This window comes from Lissotriton helveticus, chromosome 3_1, assembly GCF_964261635.1.
Source record: "Lissotriton helveticus chromosome 3_1, aLisHel1.1, whole genome shotgun sequence".
Taxonomy (NCBI): Eukaryota; Metazoa; Chordata; class Amphibia; order Caudata; family Salamandridae; genus Lissotriton; species Lissotriton helveticus.
The window spans coordinates 670,466,764-670,486,832 of record NC_136061.1 but is presented as its reverse complement, the minus strand read 5'-3'; the positions used below and the strand labels follow the sequence as shown (position 1 = coordinate 670,486,832).

The 20,069-nt window shown below is 44.1% G+C and overlaps 1 protein-coding gene across 5 annotated transcripts in view; it reads left to right on the top strand.

Moving 5' to 3' along the window:
• Nucleotides 1–20,069, top strand: part of LOC144822841 (uncharacterized) — a 190,053-nt gene that overhangs the window by 73,788 nt on the left and 96,196 nt on the right. The window contains exons 1-3 of one of the 5 annotated variants that reach the window (XR_013608705.1): nucleotides 13,262–13,418; nucleotides 13,996–14,118; nucleotides 14,557–14,768. The exons of 2 other annotated variants lie outside the window; for them this stretch is intronic. The gene's annotated coding sequence lies outside the window, so the exon portion shown is untranslated. Of the gene's footprint in view, nucleotides 1–13,261; nucleotides 13,419–13,995; nucleotides 14,119–14,556; nucleotides 14,769–20,069 lie in introns of those variants that run through there. 2 more of the 5 variants (XR_013608702.1, XR_013608703.1) reach the window with 2 other exon arrangements.

Here is a 20,069-nt window from a genome sequence, read left to right as displayed (position 1 = left end):
TCTCTCCCTCTTCCGCTCACTCTCTCTTCCTCTCCCTCTCTCCCTCCCTCTTTCCTCTCCCTCTCTTCCCCTCTTCTTCTCCCTCTCTCACTCCTCTCCCTCTTCCTCTCCATCTCCCTCTTACTCCTCTTCCTCTCCCTCCTCTCCCTCTGCCTCCTCTCCCTCCTCTCCTCCCTCTCCCTCTCCCTCTGCCTCTCCTCTCCCTCTCCCTCTCTCCCTCCTCTCCCTCTCACTCTCACTCCTCTTCCTCTCCCTCCTCTCCCTCTCTCTCCCTTCTCTCCCTCCTCTTCCTCTCCCTCTCTCTTCCTCTCCCTCTCTCTCCTCTCCCTCTCCTCTTCCTCTCCCTCTCTCTTCCTCCCTCTCCCTCCCTCTTCTCTCTCTCCCCGCTCCCCCTCTTTCTCTCCCTCTCTCACTCCTCTCCCTCTCCCTCCTCTCCCTCTCCGTCTCCCTCTTACTCCTCTTCCTCTCCCTCCTCTCCCTCTCCCTCTCCTTCTCCCTCTCCCTCTCCCTCTCCCTCTCTCCCTCCTCTCCCTCTCCCTCTCCCTCCTCTCCGTCTCCCTCTCACTCCTCTTCCTCTCCCTCCTCTCCCTCTCTCTCCCTTCTCTCCCTCCTCTTCCTCTCACTCTCTCTTCCTCTCCCTCTCTCCCCTCTCTCCCCCTCTTCCTCTCCCTCTCTCACTCCTCTCCCTCTCCCTCTCCCTCCTCTCCCTCTCCGTCTCCCTCTTACTCCTCTTCCTCTCCCTCCTCTCCCTCTCCCTCTCCCTCTCCTTCTCCCTCTCCCTCTCCCTCTCCCTCTCTCCCTCCTCTCCCTCTCCCTCTCCCTCCTCTCCGTCTCCCTCTCACTCCTCTTCCTCCTCTCCTCTCTCTCCTTCTCTCCCTCCTCTTCCTCTCACTCTCTCTTCCTCTCCCTCTCTCTCCCTCTCTCCCTCCTCTTCCTCTCCCTCCTCACCCTCTCTCTCTCTCATCTTCCTCTCCCTCTCTCCCTCCCTCTTCCTCTCCCTCTCTCCCCCTCTTCCTCTCCCTCTCTCACTCCTCTCCCTCTCCCTCTTACTCCTCTTCCTCTCCCTCCTCTCCCTCCTCTCCCTCCTCTCCCCCCTCTCTCCCTCTCCCTCTCCCCCCTCTCCCTCTCCCTCTCCCTCTCCCTCCTCTCCGTCTCCGTCTCCCCCCTCTTCCTCTCCCTCCTCTCCCTCTCTCTCCCTTCTCTCCCTCCTCTTCCTCTCCCTCTCTCTTCCTCTCCCTCTCTCTCCCTCCTCTTCCTCTCCCTCTCTCTTCCTCCTCTCCCTCTTCCTCTCCCTCCTCTCCCTCTCTCCCTTCTCTCCCTCCTCTGCCTCCTCTCCTCCCTCTCCCTCTCTCTCCTCTCCCTCTCACTCCTCTTCTTCTCCCCCTCTCCCTCCTCTCCCTCCTCTCCTTCCTCTCCCTCCTCTCCTTCCTCTCCCTCCTCTCCATCCTCTCCCTCTCCCTCTCCCTCCTCTCTGTCTCCCTCTCACTCCTCTTCCTCTCACTCCTCTCCCTCTGTCTCCTCTCCCTCCCCCTCCCTTCTCTCCCTCCTCTTCCTCTCCCTTTCTCTCCCTCTCTCCCTCCTCTTCCTCTCCCTCTCTATCCCTCCTCTCCATCTCACTCCTCTCCCTCCTCTCCCTCTCTCTCCCTCCTCTCCGTCTCACTCCTCTCCCTCTCCCTCCTCTCCCTCTCCCTCCTCTCCCTCTTCCTCTTCTCCCTCCTCTCCTTCTCTCTCCTCTCCGTCTCCCTCTCACTCCTCTCCCTCTCCCCTCCTCTCCCTCTCTCTCCTCTCCATCTCCCTCTCACTCCTCTCCCTCTCTCGCTCCTCTCCCTCTCTCGCTCCTCTCCCTCTCTCGCTCCTCTCCCTCTCTCACTCCTCTTCCTCTCCCTCCTCTCCCTCTCTCACTCCTCTCCCTCTCCCTCCTCTCCCTCTCCGTCTCCCTCTCACTTCTCTTCCTCTCACTCCTTTCCCTCTCCCTTCCTCTCCCTCCTCTCCCTCTCTCCCTCCTCTTCCTCTCCCTCCTCTCCCCCTCCCTCCCTCTCCCTCCTCTCCGTCTCACTCTCACTCCTCTTCCTCTTCCTCTTCCTCTCTCCCTCCTCTCCATCCTCTCCCTCTCCCTGCAGTCTCTCTCTCTCCCCCTCTCTTCTCTCTCTCTCTCTCTCTCTCCCCCTCAGTATCTCTCTCGCCCTCTCTCTGCATCCTTCAGTCTCTCTCCCCCTCTCTATCCCCCCTCTCTATCCCTCCTCTCTCTTTATCTCTCTCTCCATCCTTCAGTCTCTCTCCCTCTCTCTCTCTGTGTTTCTCTCCATCGGTATGTCTCTCGCCCCCTCTCTCCATCCTTCAGTATCTCTCTCTCTCTCTCTCTCTCTCTCTCTGTCTCTCCCACTCTCTCGCTCTCTCCCTCTCTATCACTCCCTCTATCTCTGCCCCCCCCATATCTCTGTGGCACCCTTTCGCCGTTCCCCTTCTCTCAGGAACTTCTCGCGTGAGCCGCCCCTGGAAAAGCATTGCCTCTGCTGGTCGTGCATTACAGGGAGCCGTTGGTTGTGATATTATTATTAAATGCAACTACTGAGAAATAAATTCAACAAAATAGACAAATACAATGGACAGAGTCCCCCCCTCTCTGCTAACGCCTGAGTTTTCTAATTAATAAGATGCAGCGCCTTGAACCAGTGCGCCAAGCAGAGACTCCTTTCGAAACTGCTCGGAAGCTCCACTGCCAGGTGTCCGACAAGGTCAAGGAGCAGGACTCATGTTCGCAGCAGCCGGTGCCCCTGGCTCAGGCTGGTGCTTGGCATGCGAGACTGGTGCCTGCTGGGCCCAACGTGGAGGGAGGCGCTACAGAGCATATTAACAGCAGCAGACACCCCCCAGCGCAGAGGCGCCCCTAGAGCCACATTTCAGGGGGAGGGGCTGAAACATTTAACAGTAGGTAGGGTGGCGCTGCAGGGGCTATTAGAAGGGGTGAAACATTAACAAAGCCTCTTTAACAAGCACACGGTCTTTTAATGACCTGTGAAGTGCTCGGAAGCGGCTGTGTGTGTGCCCAGGAGCTGTCTGAGCCCGGGCTGCCACACACGAGGGGGGGTCATTGTCACGCGACACACCCACAGAGTGGAGGCGACACAGTAAGGTGTCGCGGCACACACTTTGGAAAGCTCTGCTCTAGTATCTAGCATTAAACTATCGCCTTACCAAACGTTGGGCGCCATGTAGTGTAGTTCTTATATTCCAAATAGGCTCTGCGCATTGGAATAATATATACTATAGTTTAGACGTAAGACTGAGGTCGACTAGGTCTCTATCGCATATATTAGACTTAATTGTGAGTACCAGCTAGCTCAGAGGTCACTAGAAACTTTCTCGAATTCACAAGAAGGGATTAGTTTCTGACAACCGCATAAACATGACAACTTTGTTTCCCAAGAATAAGAAATCAATCTCTAGAGTCGCAGAAACAATAGATAGCTATTTTACTCAGTCAATCGTGCATGCTTCGTTTCACCAGAGGTGCTGAGAAAATAGAGAGACGGGCGTTTTCAATAAAAAGTATTTATTGAACAGTCTTCTTTCTCAAGCATAAGAAATGTACTGCTACAATCGTAATACTGGTTATAAAGTACAAGGCATATAATACGAAGAGTATTATAAAATAGTACTGTAAGAGCAAGATCTGGTTTCTATGGCATAAAATGCCTAAAACATAAAATACATACAGTGATAAAAGAATGACTAAAAGTACTCAACTGGTGCTTCTAAAATACGCCTACCCCGGTGTACCTTAACTAAGTCTAGTACGAGGGAAGAAGTAGGGGCCCGATGTAGGTCGGTCGGTAACGGCCGAAAATCGGTATTTTCGGCCGTTACCGATCGGTAAATAGGTGATTGGCATGTAGGGGGCTTTATTTTACCGAATCGGTAAAATTACCGATTCGGTAATTTTACCGATTCGGTAAAATAAAAAATCGGTAAATTTACCGAATCTGAGCCACCCATATGTAGGTGGGACTCTTCAGAGTCCCAGGAGCCTTACCGAATCGGTATTTTACCATCAAATCCAATTTGATGGTAAAATACCGATTCCGGTGTGCATGCACATGTGTGCATGCACACCTATGCCATGTGACAGGCAGACCTGCCCTTAGGGCATGTATGCCTGCCACATGGCACCCGAGCCTGTTTTGGGGGTGCCAGAGGGTGTCAAAGTGACACCCCCTGCACCCTTGTGAAAATCGGTATTTACCGATTCGGTAAATACCTAATCGGTAATGCCCATTCATTCCTATGGGCTTCAAAGCCCATAGGAATGCATGGGCATTACCGATTCGGTATTTACCGAATCGGTAAATACCAAAATCATCCGATTCGGTATTCCAGCACATCTGGAATACCTACATGTCGACCCCATAGATTTACCGATTTTTAATTACCGAATCGGTAAAATTCGGTAATTTAAAATCGGTAAATCTATTTCACCTACATCTGGCCCTAAGTGAGGTGTAGATTTAAGTTTAGTAAGTTTTTCACTGCCAAGTATCTATCTAAGAATTCTCTAAGGGTCTAATCAGCTCCGTACCTTGGTTTTAGAATGAAGGAGGTCTTGTATCTCTCTCTCAGGACTCGATCTCCCAGCAACCCGCAAGGGTAGCCTGGAAATACTGGAGCTGGATTTCTCGGCAGGAGAAAAGACAGCGTCTCTCAGTGCGTCAGCTCAAGGGTCGGCTTCCTTCGGCACTTGCTGCTGCAGGGAGCGTCAGGCAAGTAGATAGTCGATCTGCTCCAAACCACCGTGTGTTTGTCTGGGCAAATGTAGGCATATTTATACCTTGAAGGTGCAGAGTTTGACGTATGATTGGACATAATAACGTCATCAAAGACTCAGTTCTTTGAAAACTCCATGATTTCCTAGATAAATTAGTATTCAGGCAAGGGGAAGTCCCTAGCTGCTGAAGGCGGGTTTTTCTAAGAAATCGTTGTGGATTCTAAGAACTTAGTGGAAGTAGCCATGCCGTATTTGGGCTGCATAGGCTCAGTCTAAATAAGGGTATGTTTTCTATGCCTATATTAGGATCGGGTGATTTATACCTATATATGGGCATGAATCTGGAAAATTACACTAGGGTCCTAGATTCGTACATAACAATGGGACTGGTTTCAGTGCATCACCCCATATCAGCCAGGCTAGCTTGAATCCAGTGGTGCAGTGAGCATGGGACCCACATCTGTGCATACCCTTCTCACTTAGGGTCCAAAAGCAAAGGGGATTATTGTTTGAAGGAATGCTGAGCAATGCAAACATTCACCTCCAGATACAAAGATCTGGGTTTAATCCATCTTTATTTTGCTAACTACGTCACCTGAGTTCAGACCCAGCCATATGCAAATCAGTCTTGACCCTGTTCCTCATGGGAAGAGTCCAGCCCGTACTTCCAACGCAGATCCTCTCTGGACTGGAAACAACCATCCTGGGACCAGTTTTGGGCCATCACCCTTCATCAGCCAGGCTAGCTTGATTGCAGTAGCGCAGTGTGCACGGGACCCACGTCTGGGCATACCCTTCCCACTTCTCAAATCATATGGGTGCACTGTTCATGTGTAACTTGTGAAAGTTGAAGGTCACCCAAGATGTCCGTTATAGCAGTATGCAAACAGTCATAAGCAGAAGCCTATATTATAATATTGGACAAAGGCATTGTGAATCTCAAGTTGTGGGTATATTGTAGTGTTCGGCCGGTCTGGAATTGCACCACAGGAGAGTGTGCTTGTTTTTTACTTATCAGCCAGGCTAATTTATTAGGCCACCACGTGTGTCCTCACAGCATAGTCAGCACATTTCATAACCCAGAAACGCTCAAGGCGCTCAGTGTGCTTAGCATGGGTTTCCATGAGAGCTGTGACCTGTGTTGCATCTGTTAATACCTGTGAAGGTCTAAAGCTTCCTGTCTCCCACCACTGAGTGTATACAGTGACCCTGGATTGTAACTTAAAACACCTCCCGATCCCACTGCTGGGGAGGAAGCAGTATTCTGGTTGAGTTTGAAATACAAGACTATATTTTCACGCAACATGCCTAGAAATTATTGGTCTTTCAAAACGACAGGTTGCAAGCTCCAAGTCAGAATTGGGGGTGTACGATGCCAGGCTCACGCTCAACCTTAGCAGACTGTGGTCTGACCTTGCCTAGGTATTCTTTACGTTGCCCATAGGGGCTAAGTGTCGGAGAGCAGACTAATCGGTTGAGTCTGACAAAAAGATCATGAAGGAGTGAATCCTTATTCTGGGGGGGTTGTTTCCACCAAATAATAACGTCCATTGGTCAAGCCACTGGTCAAAGTGTCTGACATTATCTGTTGTGGGTGCGTGCGGAAGTGGATAGAACGATCTATCCATAATCACATCAAACACGCAGGTAAACTCCTCACCAACCATGCTTATAAAGCAGCAGTTTAGCCACCATTGGTCATGGGGTCATGGGGAGGAGCCTGCAAGGGGCTTCTGAGCAGCTACCTTAAGGGCTCTCTCGATAGAGAAAACAAGCTTTTGTTTTTTAACTTATTCTCCAGGTAGGCTATCGGGTCTTGCCCTGCCATGCCTTATGCTACACCAACTATGCACATGTTACTTCTACATGCCCTTCACGTGGCATCATCAGCAGGTTCCTCGAGTATTCGTACTCGGTATGACAAGCTCGGAAGTTGTTTTTTTCCATCCAGTGCTTGCATTTATTTGATTCTGTTGCTCACTTTGAAAGGGACACTGTTGCTATTTATGTCTTGGGGCAGTACTTTATTCCCGCCATGGTGAGGGTACTCCATCTGCTGTATGTAGAGATATCCCCAGCCCCTTCAGACATCTCTTGCATTTCCAGGAAAAGCCTCAAGGTGATTCTTGGAAATGCATTGAAAGTTTGATGGAACCGTCCATCACATGTACATTTTCTTCTTCATTTTCAAAATGAAAATCCCACAGCAAGATTTTCCTTTTGAAAATAAATAAAACATCACCCCTTTGTGATGGAAGCATTCTCTCATGACAAAGGGTCACTTAAGTGTTTTCACTGCCCCTTACCACCACGTTTTTTATGGCAGTGAGGAGCAGTGAAAACTGGCTATGTGCCCTCCAACTCAGGCTGGCGGACACATGGCCAAACCCCCGATGACCCTTACTCCGTCAGGCCATCGAAGGTGTGTGTAGGTGGCGGAGACAGAGTAGTCTCAACTATCTATACCCTGAAGGTCCACCCATTGTGGAAAGGATAATCTGTTACTGTTGCGACAGGGTACCCTTTCCGCCAACATATAAATCAGATCTTCTGTCTGTCCGTTTTCTGTGATCATCTCTCACAGAAAATTAAGTTCAATAGCCACTGCATTAAATTTGGTTTCCAGGTATGTCCTTGAGTGTTCTATGGCAGCCAATCCAGTGTCCAGCTTGTTGGTATCTGGTGCCATTGTCAGAGTGCTATGCAGAAAAACTGGGCGCGTGGGGAGCGGTCAGCAGCCTGCACAGGAGAGAAAGACCGCAGTTTCCCCATGCAATTCGGGCATTGTATTGGCCAACGTTGTGAAATGTAGTGGTTGACTGAGATGCACAATGTGTTCTCTAGGACTATGGGCCCGCTTGCAGGTACCAGGTACTTGTGGGTTGAATGGCACCTGCAGCACGAGCACCCTTGTATTTTGCCTGCCAAGGTGGTGAGTTGAGGCTGTCTTGAATTTGGGATACTTGGTCATAGGGGAGAGGCAATGGTTGTTCACGGGAAGATAAGCAGGAAGTTACTGGAACACAGATATACCTCGCCGATGAGCCCCAATAAGGATAAACCGGTTCTACGTGGCTTTTGTACCGGTTCAGGGAGAACCTGGCTTGGTAGTTCAGGCTGGTCTGTTCCCATTGGAGCAGAGTCAAGACTGATTAGCATATGGCTTGGTTCAAACTGAGGTTGTATGGCATGCAAACGTACGATAGACAGGGATGCAGCTATGATTAGTTACTAGTGGATGAGATTGATCCACGCATTCCATTCATCACTTTTTTGTATACTTCAATGTGGCTGTACACTTAAGTAGGGCAGGTATGCCCAAACATGGGTCCTGTGCACACTGTGCTGCTGGAACTAAGCTATACCTGGCTGATGAGCCCTAAAAAGAGCAAAACTGTTCCAGGGTTACTTGTGTTCTGTTTCAGGGAGGACCTGACCAGGCAGTTTGGGTTGGACTGTTCCCTTTGGAGCAGGGTCGAGACTGATTTACATATGACCAGGTACAAACTGAGGTGACATGGTGTGCACTGGGATGCCTGAATAATTAATACACGATAAACAAAGGGTCCAAGGGGAAAAAAAGGATTAAAGACCAAGTAGTATCATATCCCCCAATCACAGTATGCAAGACCAAAAAATGATACTACTGGTCAAATAAATGCAACCAAAACCTCGATATGTAGAAACTGAACATGTGATATAGTAGCTGAACATGTTGTTATGCAGAAAAGAGACCCATCAGCCCACCCAATGGGGGATCATTATCATCTGGGATTTATGAAACTGGTATCTGGTAGGCATCTCACATGATAATATTGTGAGATGTCCTAACATAGAACCACCAGTGATGGCACAGGCCATACATGTGTATTGCAGTGGTATTGGAAAATAATTTGCAGTGATAAACTAAGTGTGTGAATAAATGTGTAGATTAAAATGGACTATTATGACACCAGAAGTAAGTTTATTAGAGGATTATCATAATGCCAATAGTAAAAACAGCGTGTTGATAGTTTGACAAAAATAACTATCATCAGTTCACTTGGGAGGTCGACATGTTTCAGCCAATATGGGTCGAAAATTAGACCAATGGCTTTCTTCAGGACCAAAGGACTACACTACTGCAAAGGTGAAGAAATAATAAACAATATAATACATCCTACCATGTATATAAATCCAATGTGTAGGATGAATGCCTTTAGAAATGGCGGACTTGTGGCTCCCTGTTGTCCTATATTTAGACAGATGTTCCACCCGTCCTCATTGCCCTCTGCCTGCTCAGCAGGAGGTTCCCAAACCTCCTTGATTGCCTTATCATTCCTTTATCACTTTGCTCTCATATGTACTGATTCTCTCTTTTTTCTGTATTTTGCTACTATTGTAATCACATTTATGCTCATGTTATGCCTATGCTTTTCCTTCTTCATGACTCCTATGTAATCATTATATTTGCTATATTCATGCTTGTACGTAATTTTTATTATTATTTTTTTCCCTTATTGTAAACACCTTCCCTTTCTTTTCTTTTTCTTTTTCTTTTTCTTTCATGCCTGCCTCTTTCTTTTTCTCTTTGCCTAATAAAATCTTTTTGAACTTTAAAAAAAAAAAAAATGGATTCTGTCCCAAAGTTCCTTGGGAGTAAACGTCACCTCTCCTGGCAACCGCTCAGGTGATGAGGCCCCGCTCTGTCCGTCGGTACCCCAAGCTACTCCTGAGCACATAAATGTGTATTGCAGTGGTGCTGGAAAATAATTTGCAGTGATAAACTAAGTGTGTGAATAAACTTCTGGTGTCATAATAGTCAATTTTAATCTACACATTTATTCACACACTTAGTTTATCACTGCAAATTATTTTCCAGCACCACTGCAATACAAATTTATGGCCTGTGCCATCACTGGTGGTTCTATGTTTCATAAATCCCAGATGATGATGATCCGCCATTGGGTGGGCTGATGGGTCTCTTTTCTGCATAACAACACGTTCAGCTACTATATCACACGTTCAGTTTCTACATATCGAGGTTTTGGTTGCATTTATTTGCCCAGTAGTATCTATTTTTGTTCTTGCATGCCTGAATAATTACCAGTGGCTGAAATTGATTACAGCATTCCATCAATCACTTTTTTGTATACTATAGCTGTGTAGCTTGACATGTTGCAAATTTGCCTATATTTTGCAAAACCAGCAAAGTTAAAAAAAAAAAACGAGAAAATGGCTCTTCGCTGTACCTGAAATATTTTCCCTTCCATGTGGGCCAATAGCACCAGTTACATAACTACTTCTTTTTTTCTTTTTTTCTTTTGTGGTGCTGCACTTCTTCTTTCCCTCACTGTTGAGAATTCCAGGACAGGAATGCCTGGAGCTAGGATAGGAGAGGATACACTTGAGTGACAACCATTTTATTTCTTCACTGTCACTCAGATAATAGCAGGCACCCACATATTCCTGCAGCCTAATATCCATTCCATATTTGATTGGACGTCAGTTTTCAGGAATTGGGCACAATTGACTATGTCTGGCTTGGGCACATTTGAGAAACGTTGTACTTTTTCATGACGTTTATAATTCACAAAATTTTTAAAACTGCATTGATCTCATTAAAATGTACTCACTTCTAACGTACTCGTAAAGTCATTGATGCTTGCTAATATTTTGCATTGTTGTAGAACATGGACTCTGATGCAATAACGTTGTTGCCTTATCTTAGTGATCATTACCAAGGCATCTCAATTACTGGTTGAGAGTCGAATTGTTCTCTCTAACTGCTCACCTAACTTGGAATAAAAGAAAGTAAAAGCATGAACCTACTTGACGCAGAACCAAACAAAATTATGATATCAACTGATTTGTTTTCACAGATTTAAATTTGTATGCATGGAAGCTCTTTATTTGTTTTAGGAATATGTTGGAATCTTTTTATTGATCCAGGTAAAGCAATGAAATATGCTTTTTTTTTCCAAACGATCACAGCCTGAATTGACATTTGTGGCATTGATTCATCTTATTCATTCCATGCTCTGTAATCGGTGACCTAATATGTAGTTCTAGAATCCTGTAAGTGGACTGTTAGTACTTATCTTGTGAGGAGTTGGCATGAGGCTAGAGTCCTTTTCCAGAATAAAAAAACGCAGTTTTAATCCTTTATTTTGCATGTCATTGATATCTACCACAACATACTTTTTGTTAACTTGTGAGATTAATACTGTATAATATCACTTAACTTCACACATTTCAGAACATAATTATGCTCCTTTGGCTATAAAAACTCAGTTACAATTAGATCCTTAGGGCCCAATTCTGATGTTGTTCAGAAGGGCTCTGAATCTGTTTCGGGTTTGCCAAATCCGACCCGGAGCCCTTGTTTCTGACTGACTCGTTCCCAGTTCCGAACGACCAAGTAAGATGCCTGGAATCGGTTACGAAAGGCACCCGGACAGGACGAGGCTTTATGAAGCCGATTCGTACAGCTCTATGGACTTGATTTTTGATTGAGCAAGTACAATGACCGCTTCGGACAGCCCTTCTGATTCACTTTGCCTGGAACAAAACCGCTGCCGGTATCGGTTTTTGGGGGCCCGTAGCAGGCCCATCTTGACCCGGGCCCCTTAATCAGGCCTGTGGGGGTACCCATGGGTCCCCCCTTTTCCCCATACCCTCCCTCCGACAGGCTTTCCATGCCATGTCGGAGTCCCCGACATGGAAAGCCTGCCTGAGACCGAGTATCATAAACCTAAGGGCAGAAAGACCACCCTTTGGGTTTATGGGACAGCCTCCGACTGGCCATCGGGCACCTTGAACCCGTCAGAAGCCAGCCATAATGACCAGCTGGTTTAATTTCTGACCACCAGCATTGTAATGTGGCTGTCGGAAATTAAACAGAGATGCAGCCCCCTATTGTGTGTGTCGGATGTCAACTTGGACAACACTTTCTTTTTGCATGTGGAAGGATGAGATGCAGTTGAATGAGGTATTTTGACTAATGATATTCACGTAGCCAATGCAACGTTTCTATTAGAATTATTACTTTTCGTGTTTATGCTAACTTCTTCACAGAAGACTAGACCTTTTAATTGTACTTAACATCGATGGACTTTGGAGCACTCAATTTATGTGCAAATGTATTTATGTAGAAATTTGAAACAGAGTATAAACTAGGGCAAGAGGAAAGGCATAAAGGATTATTACTTTTTTATGTGATATATTAATGACATCAAGTCTGAATATAAAACATCACAAAATTAAATTCACACAGATCATAAGTAAGGATGAAATGTACTTCCTATGTTTAGGAATGACCACAAACCGTGGTCCCAGGAAGAACATATGGCAGAACTCTTTTCTGAAGGGCTTCCTTGCACATTTCTATCATGTGAGGGATCAAGCCTGAGGCTAAGCATTTAAAAACTTCAAGAGGGAAGCTGCAAGGTCCTTGGGTGTTACCCAAAGGCATTTCTTACAAGGCCTCTAAAATCTCCTGTTTCCCAGTGGGAAGGTCCTTCTTCTAGTCCTTTGAGGAACTGGCTGTTGGTAAGTCCTGAAGTATAGGCCTCTCAGTCTCTCATATAAAGTTTGGTAGTAGTTGGCAAATGCATTTACAATATGTTGATAGTTGGAGATCAATCCAATTAGCAGGTCATGGAAGTTGGCGAGAAATCTGGCTACTGCATCCCTGTTAGGTGGCCAGTAATTCATTTGCCTGACTTTTCCCACCCCTTTTATATTCTGCTTTATGGTTCCACTGAGGCTAATTAAGCAGAGTTAAACAACTTTGCTTTCAGCATTTATCTCACCGCAAATAAAGGACAAAGGGTTTCCTCTCTGGCGGAATGGACATGTTCCTCCTCTAGCCTAGTGATATTTCATTCTAATGCATTAATCTCCCTCTCTCTCTTTTTGGATGTGTACGCTAGGATTCCACCCCTTATTAGGGCCTTAAGGTGTTCCCATAACACCATTGTAGAGGATACTGACACTGTGTTAGTTTCAAAGAACAATTTTATTTCTACCTCTGGAAAATGTATGGATTTCTCATCAGATAGACATCATATATTTAGTCGCCATTGGCAAGAATTGTCTCTGAATGGGCAGGTCAGTGTTATCTCTGTTGGAAAGTGGTCAGAGAGGCTTCTTGGTAAGATGAATGAGCCACTAACTACTTGAGGATCTGATGCTGGAACAAAGAAAAAGTCCAATCTGGACTGCCATTGGTGTGGATATGAGAAGTGGTGACCCCATATATGCTGGATGCTTCATTCACCAAACATTGCCGAGTCTCAATGATGCAGCCAATTAAGGGACAATTTAGGAAATGGTTTGACTTTCTTGGATTGAGAAAAACTATCAAGGGTAAACATTCAATATCATAATATAAACAATGATGGTACATCTCAAGAACTATTGAACCATTACAAACCAATGCATGCACTTAAATGTGCATTCATGATGTTCGCAGTGTTGTGGTAATACTCATGCTTGTGGCATTTCTTGTAAGTCATCCGGCAGGAGAGAATTCCCACAATTCCTAGCACGGGTTCAGATGAGCCGAGACACTCAAGTAAATGCAAGATGATGATGACCGAGGATGCCGCCACATACTAGAGAACAAGATTGTCAGCATGCAGTAAGATAAAAAGGAAAACTGCACCTGTGCTAGGTATGACCGTACCAGACTGTAATGTCGATGAGGTGAAGGAGAAACCCTTACACTCTTACTCCTTTTAGGAGCTCTAGGTTTATTCAGGAAATTGTAAATAGAATTGTTTAACAAAAGGAAGCATGAATCTGGTCTGCTGGTTCCCATGAAGAATCACTTGGATTATAACCTTTCCAATCAATAAAGTAGTGAGAGTCAGAGTTCTCCAGGACTTCATACTTTGGTTGTCTATCAACAAGTGGGATAATTGGTCTCTTTTTAGCCTGGGATGGGATTCTTTATGAGGATGATAGAGCTTTACATGGAACATTAAAGGATGGATGGACCCTCCAAGAGAGGAGAAGCTTAAGTCATACTGTGACAGGATTAATAAAATGAAATTGTTTTTAAGAGCCAAAATATCTAGTAGAGAACGTTTATCTACTGATTGAATAAGGTAAATTTATGGAGGCTAAACCAACCTTTGCCTATTCCATAAGCCTCAGCTGGTCACCCATGCAGAGTGACCTGTAATTTCTTTTTTGATTTAGCTCTCTTCAAATTTTGAATTATTTTCTCTCTGGCCTTTGAACTGCAGGTATCAGATCCTCTGTTTCTAACAGATCTGGAAAGGTTTGAAGGTGGAATCCAGTTAAGGTGTAGAATGGAGAGAAGCCAGTTGAAGTATGGATAGAATTGTTGTAGGCAAACTCACCTTTAGGTAAGAAAGACTTCAAGTTGTCCTGGCAAGTAAAAATGTAGCGCCTTAAGAACTCTTCAATAGTTCAATTTAACCTCTCAGTTTGTCTGTTTGCTTGAGTGTAGGAGCCAGACGTTAATACTATTTGGATTCCAAGTTTATGACTAAGGGATTTCCAAAATTTAGAGACATATAGAAGCTCACGATCAGAAATGATTTTCAAGGGTAATCCATGTAGTTGAAATATATCTGAGAAAAAAGTCTCAGCCATTTCTGAAGCAGTTGGTAATTTGCGAAGAGCAGAAAAGTGAGCCATTTTAGTATATGACTCTACTGTAAACATTATTGGAATGCATTTCTCGGATGGAGCCAAGTCTGTTACTAAGTTGTTAGGATTGATTTCCCAGGGTTGGAAGGAATTTCAGATGTTATTAGTAATCTGGGCTTTCTCTGTTTCAGATTTATTTTGGGTGCAGAATTCACACGATTTGATAAAGCTTGCAACGTCGTGATGAAGAGTTGGTCACCAGAACTTTCTTTGGATTCATCCCTTTGTGACTCTTCTTACTCGATTTCCAGTGATCAAACAATCAGGGCAGAGTTTGAGTATTGTTTTTGAGAACCTTTTGAAACTTTTGAAGGTATAATACGTTTAATTTGAATAAAATTCATATCCTTTGTATTCTTGATTTGAAATTGAGGAAGATGTCTTTCCAGGGAAAAAAAGGTTAGACTGTTATGGTTATTTGATGAATTAACTCCAGAAATGTGGTGGTGGCAGAGGAAATAAATGCTTGAGATCTTCCTTATGGTCGGGATATCACCTAGATAAAGAGTCAGGGGTCACATTTTTTGGGTCGGAAATGGAGGTATGGAAAACAACTAATAATTGAAAAAAGGATGCCCAGTGGGCTTGTCTGTTATTCCAACATTCAGCCTACTGGTGATTGTTAAGATTTCTATGGTCGGATCTCCAAGTAAATAATGTTTCCATTCTATAAAAGCTGATTTAACCCGTTAAGTGCGGTGCGCGTTCAGCGGACGCCGCGTGCACTACCTCGGTAGTGCTGCGCACTTCCGCTGAACGTCGCGGCCCCGCCCGCCCAATAGACTGTCCCGCACCAGCGCGGAATGTTCAGCGCAGCGGAGGGGTTAATAGCAATAAGCTATTTTTCTAAAAAGGAATTGTTTATCTCTTCTGGGAAGAATTTTCAGGTAAAAAATGTAAGGGATGCTCATCACTGTTTTGACCAAGGTGAATTAAGACAGCTACCATAGCTTGGTCCGAGGCATCAGTCTCAAGTATAAAGGACCTGTAAATTTCAGGTTGCTGTAATATGGGAGCTTGAACTAAATCTTTCTTAAGTCTTTGTTTTTTAGTAAGTCTGTGATTTAAGAGACTAGCTTGGGGAAATTCTTGATTAATTTTGATAACAGTTTGCCTGGGAAGCTTTGTGTTTCCTTACTGCAGAAGGGATGGAATAATCCAGGAGGTTTGAACTTTCAGAGAGTCCAAAGCAATACCTTGAGAGGCGAGAATATAGTCTAAATAATCTATTGAATCTTTCCATAAAAGCCACTTTTCCAGTTTAGAACCGTAATGTATTCACCATCAGATGCGATGGAGCTTGTTTAACATGAAATGGATGGTTTGTTGGATCTTTTGAGGAAAAACAAGGATGTCATTTAGATAGACAACAACAACAACAACCATCTGAACTCATAAAACTATGGAAAGCAGCAGGGGCATTACACAATACTTATATTGTCCATATGGGGTTAAGAATGCTGTCTTCCTCTCATCCCAATCAGGGGAATGGCTCCACTTAAAATCAATTAGTGAATACTTTGGCCTCTTGGACAGCTTTCACAAGATCAGAAATGAGAGGCAGAGGATCACAGTCCTTGATTTTTACTAGTTTAAACCCCTGTAGTCAATGCAAAAATTCTGAAGTACCCTTCTTCAGTACAAAAATTAGACTGGAGAGAGGAATTTAGACAGAGTAATCAGACCATTCCCTAAGACGGTGTCAAGGTATTCTCTTAAAGCTTGTTGTTCCTAGGGGTACAAGGAAAAGAGGCGTCCACAAGGAGCTATAGTATCTGGGAAAAGTTCAGTGGCACAAAGGGTCAAGGAGGAGGTAACGCCAAGGCAGTTGACTCTTAGAATACATCAAGGTATTCATGATAGATGTCAGGAATTTCAGGTAGTTGTGCAATTGTTTGGTAGGAATTATGAAGAGCTTGAGAGTTTTCATTAGACGAAAGATGGTCAGCTGTACGAGACACAGTAAACTCAGAGCCCAGGAACAAGGATTTTGATGACCAGTTTATAAAAGGATTGCTTTTGGCTAGCCAGTTGATTCCCAAAATAACAGGATAACGAGAGGAGAAAATTAAATCAAAGGAGAGTTTTTCATAATGGGCAGCAATCTGGAGGGACAAGGGTTGCCTTTCCTGAGTGACAGACCAGAAGTCACTAAAGTTCCATCCACAGCTTCTAACACAACTGGGACTTCTTCCTTTTGGACTGGGATAAGGTGGTCTGAAGGCCAGCAAAATCAATATGCAAATTGGAGGCTCTGCTGTTTACAAGAACTGGCATTAAGAGATCCTGAGCCTGAATCAATAGTTCCCCTTGTTGAAGGATGAAGCTAGAAGATTTCAGAGCAAGAGTGAGGAGGTGACTGAATATTACTCACTTCTATTTCCTGCACTAGGGGCAAGGTTTCTAGTTTTCTGGGTCCTTAGGGAGATGAATAGGACATACTGCTCAAGAGCTCAGAAGGCAACCTTTCTGCTCACAATATAAACTTAGCCTTTGCTCACGTGGCCTGTTTCTTTTCCTCAGTCAAACAACCATTAATGAAACCCACTTGCATGGGCGCCTCTTCCAGCTCAGAAGGTTTACATGATATCTTGAATGCATGTCTGGTAGAGAGTCTTAGCAAAGATTGTTTAAGATGTTCTATTTGTTTTTCTTGAAGACGACTATCAATCGGAAGGGTTAGTTGAATAAGATCTTGTAGAGAAGCTGGCCTGACAACTCTCGCCAGTTTGTCTTTTAATTCGTCCTTCAACCCTATCCAAAATAAAGTGAAGATCGCTGATTCAGGCCAGGCAATCCCTTTAGATAGGCCTTTGAATTTGGAGATGTAGCTATGGAGGTCCATGAAATCTTGGCTGAGTTCCAGAATTTCCTCTTGAGTAGAGTGCTTGGAGTCTTGGAGGTCAAACATCTTTTTGAAATCCGTAAGGAAGCAGGAAAGTTGTCCAGAAGTTGACTGGTATCCTAAACTAACAGTTCCATGTAAGTGAAAGCATTTCTAGTAGTATTACCGACTAACTATGAAGCCCATCTTGGTTCTATCACTTGCATAAATATTGGTTTTAAAAGTGAAATAGATCTGACATTCATCCAGAAAGATCTTTTAGGTTCTTAGGGTTACCATCAAGTTTTAGGTCTGCCAAGCCTCCCAGAGGAGGTTCCAAAGAGCCTTGTTGCAAGAGATTGTCATATTAAGGCATTTGCTGTGTTGAGACTCTGGACTTTTGTGGTCAAGTTGTCTATAGATGTCAATAATTCCTGACCCTAATCCATCATAACATTTGTTTAACATTGCAGACTGCCAAGGGCCTTCTTCTGGGCAATGGTTGGAGAATCTTCTTCATGTGCATTGCATAAAAAGGAAGGAAAAGTCTATAAACCAGAAAAACCTTCCAACTGTCCTGGCCAAGCAACAAAAGAACAGAGCAATCAGAGCCTGAAGAAGATGGAGAATCCACGGAGTCCAAAGAGCGAGCACTCAAGCAAGAACACTTGCAACACAAAATGCACTTCCCTTTTATGGTGCCAAACAGGAAGTGGAATAAGAAACTCCCCTTGGAAACAATATACCATACTGTGGGAAAATGAATACACTACTCACCACACTCAATCAATTTATTTCTATCCCAATCTAGGTCCTACTTATTACACACTCATTACCAAGTAGTAAATTTCCACAGAGCTTTATTGTCATGAAATGCATATGTACATGTCTAACTCTTCATATCATGGTTTTATAGTACATATAAGGATTCTTCTTGGAAGATAATAAAACAGTGTCACAAATAAAGAACCAAAAACCTTCTTAAAAAGAGATCCCCAGCATAAAATACGGTGCCATAGAACACAAAACAACACAAATCAATATATTCTAAAAATCAGTATTCCATATTAAACTATACTAATATACTACCCAAATAACTGAATAACATATCCACTACTCAAATTACTTCATATTTTTTTACTAGACTAATTTTCAACAGTAATCCTTTATGGGTTCTGGAGTGGCGTGCTACTCGCCAGAAAAGCGATTCAACACCCATCAGGGGTAACAAGTGCTATATGAATGCAAATCTTTCTTCCCCTTTTATCCCTCCGCTATCCTTCTCACTCCAAGTAACTGACTAATATCCACCACTGAAATTACTTCATATTTCACCATATTAATTCACCACTAATCAGGGGAATGGCTCCACTTAAAATCAATTAGTGAATACTTTGGCCTCTTGGACAGCTTTCACAAGATCAGAAATGAGAGGCAGAGGATCGCAGTCCTTGATTTTTACTAAGTTTAAACCCCTGTAGTCAATGCAAAAATTCTGAAGTACCCTTCTTCAGTACAAAAATTAGACTGGAGAGAGGAATTTAGACAGAGTAATCAGACCATTCCCTAAGACGGTGTCAAGGTATTCTCTTAAAGCTTGTTGTTCCTAGGGGTACAAGGAAAAGAGGCGTCCACAAGGAGCTATAGTATCTGGGAAAAGTTCAGTGGCACAAAGGGTCAAGGAGGAGGTAACGCCAAGGCAGTTGACTCTTAGAATACATCAAGGTATTCATGATAGATGTCAGGAATTTCAGGTAGTTGTGCAAATGTTTGGTAGGAATTATGAAGAGCTTGAGAGTTTTCATTAGGCGAAAGATGGTCAGCTGTACGAGACACAGTAAACTCAGAGCCCAGGAACAAGGATTTTGATGACCAGTTTATAAAAGGATTGCTTTTGGCTAGCCAGTTGATTCCCAAAATAACAGGATAACGAGAGGAGAAAATTAAATCAAAGGAGAGTTTTTCATAATGGGCAGCAATCTGGAGGGACAAGGGTTGCCTTTCCTGAGTGACAGACCAGAAGTCACTAAAGTTCCATCCACAGCTTCTAACACACCTGGGACTTCTTCCTTTTGGACTGGGATAAGGTGGTCTGAAGGCCAGCAAAATCAATATGCAAATTGGAGGCTCTGCTGTTTACAAGAACTGGCATTAAGAGATGCTGAGCCTGAATCAATAGTTCCCCTTGTTGAAGGATGAAGCTAGAAGATTTCAGAGCAAGAGTGAGGAGGTGACTGAATATTACTAACTTCTATTTTCTGCACTAGGGGCAAGGTTTCTAGTTTTCTGGGTCCTTAGGGAGATGAATAGGACATACTGCTCAAGAGCTCAGAAGACAACCTTTCTGCTCACAATATAAACTTAGCCTTTGCTCACGTGGCCTGTTTCTTTTCCTCAGTTCCTGAATAGCGTGCATCAACAAGCGCTATATAAATACAAACCTTTGTCCTCCTCTATCCTTCTGCTATCATTCCAAATCCAAATAACTGACTAACCTATCCACCACTTAAAATATACTTGCATGTTTCACTATACTAATTCAACACTAATCCGTGTGTGCTACTCGCCGAAAAAGAGCTTCGACGCCTCGTTAGGGGTAGTAAGCGCTATATAAATGCAATCACAATACAATACAATACAATATCCTGATTAAGTTCACATTATCCGCCTATAGTCCTTGTTATAGACAGATTTAGCATGTGCAATTCGTCAACGCATTTCAGCGTATTAAGGCAGATGCTAACCACCTTCTCCAGATAGGTCTTTTTGGGCACAGACCTACCTAAATTACAAATAACAATTCTGTCAGTCTTCTCAATA